The sequence below is a fragment of the Fukomys damarensis genome, unplaced genomic scaffold (assembly GCF_012274545.1).
Source record: "Fukomys damarensis isolate Sample0158 unplaced genomic scaffold, DMR_v1.0_HiC HiC_scaffold_2, whole genome shotgun sequence".
Classification (NCBI taxonomy): domain Eukaryota; kingdom Metazoa; phylum Chordata; class Mammalia; order Rodentia; family Bathyergidae; genus Fukomys; species Fukomys damarensis.
Genome location: NW_022900914.1, coordinates 46121316 through 46128153, shown reverse-complemented (window position 1 = coordinate 46128153; position 6838 = coordinate 46121316). Strand labels below are relative to the sequence as shown.

General features: G+C 41.7%; 1 long non-coding RNA gene across 1 annotated transcript in view; it reads right to left on the bottom strand.

The window, feature by feature from the left end:
* LOC104852131 overlaps positions 1-6838 on the bottom strand; it is a 7682-nt gene extending 844 nt beyond the window's left edge. Inside the window, exons 1-4 of the long non-coding RNA XR_777418.3 lie at positions 6740-6838; positions 6470-6614; positions 2331-2416; positions 1014-1235 (exon numbers count right to left, since the gene is read on the bottom strand). This is a non-coding gene — a long non-coding RNA (uncharacterized LOC104852131). The remainder of the gene's footprint in view (positions 1-1013; positions 1236-2330; positions 2417-6469; positions 6615-6739) is intronic.

Sequence of the window (6838 nt, the reverse complement as noted above, 5' to 3'; positions counted from 1 at the left end):
TATTGTTATAAATATTATATGTATAGATAGTAAGGCCACACTATAGAGTATAATGCTGTAGTTTTAAAAAAAAAAACAGAACCCAGTATCATAACATCCAATAGGACATGTTGAGGAAGAAAAATACAAGTTGCAAAAAGAAATGAATGGTCTAATGTCATTTAGTCATGTCTTTTAAAAAAAATCACTCACACAAAACAATTATTCTCATGTGTGTATATACATATGCACATTAATGCTTAGAAAAATTTTTTTGTTTTTGGTAGTACCAGGGATCGAACTTGGGCCCTTGTGCTTGCAAGGAAGGCAGCAGAACAGCTGAGCCAAATCCCCAGCCAAAGGGAATATAATTTATTATTGCCATAAAATAGTAATTTTGCATAAAAAGAATTCAACAATGTATTAATTATGTAATTAATTTTGCATCAATAAAATATACATACATACACATAAAAGAAAATTTGGAAAACATAGAAAGAAGTAAATAAAATAACTTCCAATTCCACCTCAACATCCAGCTCTCAGGAGCTCTTCCTTCCTGTGGTTGTGGAAAGGGTCAAGGGTCTGCTCAAAGCTGCTCAAAGCATACCCATCAGGCCATCTGCTGACTTTCTACCCACACAGAGCAAGGCACCATTCAGCCCAGTAGAGCTCCTAATCCAAATAGCACCTTGACCCTGCAAAGGTCATGCATTTGTGATTCAAAATACAAACCACTAAGCAAAATTCTGGATTTTTCCATGATAACTTCAATGCTTCTTTTTAAACAGTGAATATCAAAGTCTTTCCAAACAAATAAGTTCCACTTCCCTTTGTTTGGGTATTTGTTTTGTTTTGCTTTCTTTACTGGTATTTTGTGTCCCTGCTTCTTGGTGCCCTAAACCCACAAAGGTCTGCCTCTTAACTAATCCTACACTGCTCCTTTCCCCACCTCCAAAAAAACTGTTTGCAAAGACAACCCAACTTGCTGCTCCCACCCCACCCCACATCTATTCCTCCTATCTCAGTCTTACCATTGTGTTCAGGGAAAGCTGCAGAACAATGAATTCTTAGCAGATGACGGTGTTGCCCTGTCTCCCCATTCTGAGCCAGCCCCAGTTATGTGTGGCATCCGGAGTCAGCATTTTGTAGGCTTCTGTGACATTTGAGAACTCACATCCCACTTCTTCCAGCATTGGCGATGAGAAGGAAGGACAGAGGGCTGCTCTTGTCACCACCAATGAGTTCATCCTCCTCTGAGAAGCAATAAGAAAGACAAATTTCACCCCATGAATCAGGAAGACTAAACTCGTGATAAAGCACACATTGCCCCACCGCCTGATCTGCCAGCTGACTGCTCCAATAAAAGGAAAAGTAGACTGAAGCTCCCTCTCTAGAATGAATAACTGATTAAACAAAAAAGACATTCTTCACTGAAACAAGCCTTGCATGCCATCCACCTAAAGACTTTGATTTCTACGTCCCTTCCCACATCACATTTTTTTGTCAGCCCCCTTTGGGTCTGAAGTCACACATTTCTGGAAGCTTTTTCAACTCCAACACTAGGTGCAGGGGAGCCATGAGCAACTTAACCACTCTGAGTTTCAATTTCTCAATCTGTAAATGAAACACTAATTCCTATCTTTTGTGTTGTGTTGTTGAAAGGGTTCACTTTGTAATCCTAGCCCAAAGGCCCCTCAGCATTACTCACTAACTCAAAATCGGGCTGCCTACCTGGTAGGTTAATAATATTTGGGGGTTCTCTCTGACCTTCTTTGCTGGGCTATTCTTAGGAAACCAAGTCAAGGAAGGAGGTGATATAAAATTACAGCACAGGTAGGTTTCAGAGAGTTAGGTAGCCTAGGTTTAAAACTTCTCTCCACCACTTACTGGTGGTAGAACCATGGCGAATTTCTTAAGTCCTCCCAAACTTAGTGCCTTCCAATTAAAAGTGGGGAATTGGAACTACCAAAGTCATGAGGAATAATAGTGTCGTGAGGAGCTTATAATTCACTTAGCACAGAACTTCTGATAAAACTTTGATAAGAAGTTAGCTATTCTTGTGCTTGTGGTTATTCTATTAATGCTGTGTGAGTACACTGCCTAAGAACAAAATCATTAGAGCCATCCACAGTAAGAACCTGGAGAAGAATCAGGTTGGAGAAGACTGTTAAAGTTGGAACAGAAGACAATGGATTAATCAAAAGATCTTTAAATTACAAGTGACATATTCAACTTAGTTTGTATTAATTTTAGTGAGAAATAAGATTTATTAGCTCTTGTGGCAGGGTTGAAGCTGGTCTTGAATATGACTGGCTCCAAAGATCCCCAGTTATATATGGCTCTCTCACCGCTTCTCTCAATCTCCTTCTCTCTGTGTATCAGTCTCCTTCTTAGTTTCTACAGATGGTTTCTTCTGTGCCGCAAGAAACAGTATCTACACGTAAAATCCAAGAACAGATTCTAATGAGTCATGTTTAGATCACATGCCCATCTCTAGACCAAGCATTGTAGCCAAACTGATGGAGTATCCTGATTGGCCAAACCTAAGCTGTTCCATTCCTTTGACCAGAATACTTTTTCTTCCAAAACAACACAGAATGGGGGTTGGTCAGTCCCACAAAGGAGATAGGGTGGTGAGGTACAGTTACCAAAGAGGAAAGGGTTTAATAGATACTAAACACATCATCAAATGCCTCATCTAAACAATATCCAAGGACATCATATAACCTCTCTTTTCCCATGTTCAAGACTCAGCTTTATTAATGAATACATTTCTAATCCTGGGAACACTAACTGCTCCAAATTTAATTAATTAAAAATGCACTAAAAATACACTAATACATAATATTCCCAGGAGAAGTATCGCCAAATTAAGAATTAAAAAGTGGGTTATACGTTATTAAATATCAGTTACTTTTAAAATCCATCAGGTCTATAGTCAGCAATCAATAAAACCATTCTGCTTTATAGTCTTCAAATTCTTCTGTTAAATCTACTAAGCTGTTTTCTAAAATGGGGAAGGGCTGGAAATACCCACTGCCTTTCCACCTCCATACATGCTTGTGACATATGCTGGAGTTACTGATACAAATTATTTAAGGTTACAGAACACTTGTTCATCAAGCTGCATCTGTCTGCCAAAGGATTAAAGGAGACAACCATAGAAGGAGACCTGGAGCTCGGATGTTTATTTGGGGTTCCTGGATTATTTTTCTGGAACTCTTCAGAGTGAAACACTTCCACCATAGTCCCAAAATGTGTTAGCATTTTCAGTGCTGTAAGCCTATCCTTGTTACTGATTGCCACTGGTCTGCTGTATTTCTGCAGCTTCTATGTGTTTTGTCTTATTCAGACCTTCTCTGGATGGTAGCATTTTCAACTTTTGCAGAATTCTAGAATGCCTTCCTTTCACTAGATACCTGATAAATGACCTGCCACAATATATAGGTAATTGGTTGTCAGCTTTCTTTCATCACAAAATACCTGAGAAAAATCAGTTTAAAGGAAGGAAGATTTTGGCTTGTGGTTTCAATCCACAGTCACTTTGCTGTGTTGTTTCTGGCTGTGCGGTAAGGCAGAACATCTCAGTGGGTAGCATGAGGTGCAGCAAAGCTGCTCACCTTTATAGCAGCTGTGAAGGGAAGGGGTGGGAGAGACGGAGGGAGGAGAGGACTCACTTTTATAACAAAACCCCTACCCCAGCCCACTAAGCCACGAAACCATAAAAGGATTAGGATTAATCTATTCATGGCATCAGACCCTCCCCTTCCAGAAGCCCCACCTCTGGATACCGCTGTACTGGAGACCCAGCTTCTGATTTTAAGACTCAAATCACAGCAGTAATCTTGACACGGCATGAAACAGAACTGAACAAAGCTTGGGTGCTGAAAGTGCTAGGAAGCTCAGAGTCCTCCCCCGTAAGTTCAGTTAGTTAAATCCGAATCATCTTTGTGGACAGCTGTAAATGCAGAGTCACTGCACACTGTGTAAAACTCTGGAGGCCTGGGGCCAGGGATTTAGCTCAGTGGTTCCACTGCCTGCCTCGCAAGCCCAAGGTCCTGAGTACCGAGGTCCCCGGTACCAAAAAAAAAACAAAAACAAAACTGTGGCGGCCCATCATTCAAATTTCACACAGGAGTAAAGGATTACATTGACCTTCTTAGAATCTCTATAAGATATTCTCTCCAAACTGAAGCCATTGAGTTGTTGTCCACAGTCTTATAGAACAGTGACCTGGTTCTCCCACTATAGTATCCCCAGAATCTGGCCATCTGGCTTCTTTTTTGTTGTCCTCAGTGGGAATTTTGGATATTTGGCCTCAGTATGTACAGGTTCTTCTTCCTGGAGGTCAGAGGCCTCATGACTTAGTAACTTCCCAAAGGCCCCACCTCTTAACACTAAGTTCCAAATATAAGTGAGATTTTACAGTTTTTGTCCTTCTTACCACTATGGTTTTCCTAACTCTGCAAAGTGTCTGATTCATCTTTTTGCTCTCCAATCTTTAATGAGTCTTTTGATGCTATAAAATCTGATTCAGGGTCTGAGTTTGGTCCAAATGGAGTTTGCACATCTTGGTGCAGTAGCCTCTGCAACATTATAGCAAGTAGTCTGGATCTGTTGTCAAGCACAGAGTTAGTACAATTTTCTTTGAAATTATCCTTAGACCAAGAGATGGAGAGGGGGCATGAAAAGAATTAAGATGTCTTAAGGACATGTACCAACTCCCCATAATGACTGTAATCTTTATATACTGCAAACATATACTAGTAAAAATTAAAATTTTTAAAAAAGAAATCATCCCTTAGTCCTCTGTAGACTGGGATTCAATATTCTAGATGTGCCCTTTAAGTACCAACATCATAAATGCTTAATAATTACAAAGTAGTCAGGAGTCACACAAAAGCTCTTGGATGCTTTTTGTAATTGCCTCATCTGTTGATTAAAACTCTGGAAGGAATGTCCATCTCCCACCCCCCAAATTAGAAGTCAACAGGGCTTGACTATGGCAATGTTACACAACTCTGAACTGCACTTTAAGTGAGTGCACTGTATAATATGTGAACTGGAGCTCAATAAAGCTTTTTAAATTTTTTATCCAGCTGGACAGGGTGCCACACATCATAATCCCAACTACTTGGGAGGCTGAGGTAAGAGGATTGTAAGTTCAAAGCCAAACTGAACAACTTAGTGAGACCCCGACTCAAAATAAAATTTGCTCAATGGCAAAGTGTTCCCGGGTTTGAGCCCCAGTACTAAAAAGAAAAAAAAAACTGTCCCCTAACTTGCCAGTGGCCTCATTGCCTCCTACCTTCATGACAAACGTCATGTTTCTCTGCACACCTTGCAGAGGTGTTTGTCCTTCTCCTGTTTCTTGGGCTTCTTGCCACATTGGTCCCAGTGCTAGAACCTGCCTATGACCCCAACAGCCCTTCTAGACCCAGGGCCAGGGAAGGAGGGAAAAAGAGAGAGTTTAAGGACTTGGCCACATGGTTGGGGCCTGGCAATTTCCAAATCTGTAGTCCATGTGAAGTTACTTGTGTTGCCATGATGTGAACTTCTCCTCTGCCCCAAGGACTCAGTGAAATCCCCTAAACAGGCAGATCACCTTGTTGGGCAGAGGTGCAGATGTCAAGGAAGGGATTGCGCTGCATGCTTCGAATGAGGCAGCCCCATGGAAACCATCCTTACACTGAGCATGCAGACGCTGAGAGCTGTTGGGGACCAGAACACTTGGCTTCTGTTTCCCATTCCCCCACTAGCCCACAGTGACAAGAATCCACAGACATTTTAAGGAGCCTCTCAAAGCATAGCTCAAAGGAATCTTATTTAGTTTATTGTTGGTGGAGCTTTTGGGTAGATAGCTGGCTTGGGGTTTTGGTTTTTGTTTTCGTGATTCTAGAGACTGAATCCAGGGCCTTTGCACTGAGCTGTATCTGTAGTTCTTTTCTATTTTTTATTTTAAGGTAGGCTTCACTATGTTGCCCAAGAAGGGCTCAAACTTGCAATCCTCCTGCCTCAGCCTTCCAGAGTACTAAGATAACACCCAGCTCAAAATTTTATTTAGTTTTTAAGGAATTTGGTGATCCTGGCTGATACCTGAGCAACACTTCACTGGACTCAACAGGCTGAGGCAAGATTTTTTGCCTTCCTCCCATTCTGTTATTCAGTTATTAGTCACTCATTCACTCAGGCACACACTGACTCACCCTTTACAGAGAACTGGCCACACAGAAGGCACTGAGCAACAAGCACTGGGGCTTCGACAGAGCAGTGAACAAGTTACCCCTCCCTGCCCTCAAGGTGCTCCTGACTGATGAGGTGAGCACAAGGGAAAAGCAGGCACAGGACCCAGCCATCTGGTCATCTGTTCAGGGACCAGGTCACAGGAACACAGCGAGGAAGCCTCCCCTTCGGTATGACTTGGCTGTGGCTGGCATGATCCGGGACTCCATTGAGCTGGGCTCCAAGACCCCTCCTGGCTACTCACAGTTCCCTCTCCTCTAGGCAGCAAGCTCCTCTCCATCACTGCTGCAGCCTCTATGACTTCTGGATTCTCCTCTCCACCTCTTCCCACATGAATTCAAGCACTGGGTCAAGCACAATCTCCTCAGCAACCTTTTTGTATCACTTCCCTAAAATAAAGTACCCAGGAAACTTGGTTTAAATTATTGGCCTGGTATTTGCTACAGGATAATAAGAATATAAGAAAAATGATTAAAATGGGTCTGCATGAGTTACAAATATTCCAAAATCTTACCATATTCCTACAGTCCTGGTCTTGAGTCAGGAATTCCTGATTTTCTGATAGTAAATGAAAGAATTATGAAATAATAGCAGGCATTGGGTGCATAGGATT